Raw genomic sequence first — 3,312 nt, forward strand, 5'->3', positions numbered from 1 at the left:
GTGCGGTGTGTGGACCTGACGAGGGAGTCACGGAGGGAGTGGTCTTTTCGGAACGCTGATAGGGGAGGGGAGGGAAATATATCCCTGGTGGTGTGGTCTGTTTGGAGGTGGCTCTTATCTGGCCAGACTAAGAGCATTATGAACATATAATCACACTCTTGGCTTGTGCCTTGTCGAGAGTGGGGCAGGTGTTGAGAGGGTGGGGTCTGGTCGGGGAGGGTAGTTGTATTCTGTAGGATTTACCACCTTATCTGTTCTTGTAGCCGCAGGATTGATGTGCCTGGCTCTACTTCAGTTTCCTTTCAATGGTAATCGCCAGGATGTCGATTACTGATGTGAGTCAAACCCATTGAACGTCAAGGGGGCAATTGTTAGATAATCTCTCAACTTAAACTCCAAAGATGCTGAGTTGCATCAGTGATGGTAACACCAATGAAAGTTCAGTGGACCGTGGTTTGATTCCTTCTCAATGGTAACGCATAGGATATTGAATTTGAGACTTTTCAGTGATGGTGACACCTTTGAATGTCAAGGGGATGATGATTATATCCTCTCTCAATGGGAAACCCCGGATGTTGATAGTGCTGGCATTAAGTGATGGCAACATCATTGAAGGTCAAGGGCTCGCTACTTATTTTCTCTCTCAAAGGTAACAATTAGGATGTTGTTCTTGTGGGACTTTAGTGATGCTTAGTCCATTGTACAGCAGGGGCCATAGTTAGATTCCCTCTAAATGATAAACCACAGATTTTGATGCTGTCGGTTTCATTGATAGGGAAAACATTGATCATATTGGTATGATGGTTGTATCACCTATTATCAAATTATCATGGACACTGACCTGATTAACGCACCCTTTTGAAATGTATACCCAGTCCTATCAGAGTTTCACATATCACAATGCAGTCTTACTGATCCATAATTACCCCATTTTATTTCCCATCAAGAATCAAACGGCTCATTTTTATATATTTGTTCCTGTAATCCTCCCCAGACACTAGTAGCAATGAATGATTTTTCGCTACAGAGTAAGTCCTCTCCCATTCAGGAAGCACACAATCACTTGATCTTTTGCCCTCTCTGCCAGATTCAGTAAGATTGACCTGGGCTCTTCAGAGATTCTGTTCTGTCCCTTCCCTCAGTGATCCTCAGACACCACCCCCAACTGCGACTCAGTTAACTTCAAACGTAATTATGTCAGAATCTTAAAAAAGCCGGATTAACATGAGTTAACTAAACTTGTTTGTTTCAGTGACTGGAATTAATCCCAATCCCTACAGATCCTAAAGCGTTTCTCTGGAGAGGTTGCAGCCCTCTATATATGAGCTTCGATGTACGAGTGCATGTCGTCAGTGGGAACATCACATCGGGCATTAACAGGGAACATCCGTTGGAGAGGGAGAGGCGAGAAAGCAATGGGAGAGAAATGGACGAAAGTGGAGTCAAACCTCACAATGGAGTCAAACCTGAGATCAATAGTTGGGAATTGCACAGCAATGGGGCGGGGTATATCATGGGCGTATTATATGCTTGAACATTATGTTGGCTTCCTCCCATTATCCTTATCGGATCGGATATATTACATACTGCAGATCGCTCAGGCTGGCTACTATCCTGTCCTGGCTGTGATTGGAGTTCCTGGTGAGTATATCTGCCTCCACTATTAACACTGGAAGTTAATCAGAAATGTCTGGGTGGTATCGAAATTAAGTCCCTTCTGTTTACTGCTGCCATTTTTTCAAGAAAAGGCAGATCTCTGTACACAGCATTGACTTTCAGGTTAACTCTGTAAATTGGTCTCAGTGTGACCCAGAGGACTGCGTAGGATCAGGTTAATTACTCCATTCTCACGATTGGGTTATGAGCAGCTCCTTATTTCTGAATGCATGGGATCCAAAAATGTCAAGTTTATTTTATGGTCAATTTCATTCCAACACATTGACTCTGATCTGCAGCCAATGGACAGACTCATTCACTTCAGGGCTAGAGAGACTAATGTGTTTCCAAATGCCAGATGTTACTCCATTAAACTGGTAAGCTTGCACTAAGTCTGAATGTATATCAACATTGTGTGTTCACATTCCTCACAGTCAATGTACTGACTATTGTTGTCCTGTATCGGGGAAAGTGTGGTCTCTCGAAGTGTATCACTCGCTACCTGGTGGCCATGGCAGTGGCGGATCTTCTGGTCATTATACTGGACCTGATATTGAGACACATTCCTGTTGTCTTTCGGGAAGACTTCTCCTTTCTGACGCACCTCCCTGTGTGCAATATACATGCTGTCCTGCTTTATGCAGTCACTGACTGTTCTGTCTGGTTCACCGTCACATTCACCTTTGACAGATTTGTGGCCATTTGTCTCCAGAAGCTGAAAAGTAGATATTGCACTGAGAAAACAGTGGTTGTGGCTCTCTTAACAGTGACTGCACTGAGCTGTTCAAAGAATATTTTCTGGTATTTCATGTTAACACAATGGTATCAACTTCAGAACATGCCTTGGTTCTGCTGTGTTGTAACTGATGTCAAAGGCTTGGGTTGCAATTGAATTTCTCCATCACATTCTAACGCCATGTGTCCCATTTGTCCTCATCCTGATGCTCAATGCATTCACCGTCAGACACATTTTGGTGAGTAGCAGAGCCCGCATGAGACTCCGGAATCACAGCAAGGGGGAGAGTCCCAGAGACCCAGAGATGGAGAGTCGAAGGAAATCCATCATTCTACTCTTTGTTATCTCTGCTAACTTCATCCTGTTATGGTCAATGTTAATGCTGATTTCGATATATACCCGCATGATATTTGTTGCACGAGTGACTATACATATACCAGACTTTGTGCAAGAATTGGGATTCATGTTGCAGTTACTGAGCTGCTGCACCAACACGGTAATTTATGCAGTGACCCAAACTATGTTCAGAAGGGAGTTGAAGAATGTGGTGAAATATCCCTTCGTCCTGATTGTGAACGCCATGAAATGATGAGGAGGGCATAAGCATTTGCATCAGCAGAACACATTCCTGGTTAGAGAAGACTCCCAAAGTTGCCCTGATTCTAGAGAAATTCCCAATTCAATGTTTTACCGTGACGGCCTTGAATAATGGAGCCAGTCAACACCAAGACTGAAATCTGTCTTGTAAGGTGACATTTTGAATTGGTTTGTTTTTCAATGAGGTGACTCTAACTGAATAAGAAAAGCAGTGCAGGTTTTGTTTTCACAATGCAACAAAGATTGACAAATTACACGAAGTTAAGTAGTTGAAACAAATACATCCTATTAAAACATTTGATTGTAGCACGTGTTTCAATAAA

At 43.0% G+C, this 3,312-nt stretch overlaps 1 pseudogene; it reads left to right on the forward strand.

The window, feature by feature from the left end:
* Positions 1–1,343: 1,343 nt before the first annotated feature.
* On the forward strand, positions 1,344–2,981 carry LOC148138260 (putative G protein-coupled receptor 139; annotated as a pseudogene).
* The last annotated feature ends 331 nt before the right edge of the window (positions 2,982–3,312 follow it).

Source organism: Chiloscyllium plagiosum, unplaced genomic scaffold (genome assembly GCF_037043375.1).
Source record: "Chiloscyllium plagiosum isolate Xiang-an unplaced genomic scaffold, Cpla_swu_hap1 HiC_scaffold_41, whole genome shotgun sequence".
NCBI classification, from domain to species: domain Eukaryota; kingdom Metazoa; phylum Chordata; class Chondrichthyes; order Orectolobiformes; family Hemiscylliidae; genus Chiloscyllium; species Chiloscyllium plagiosum.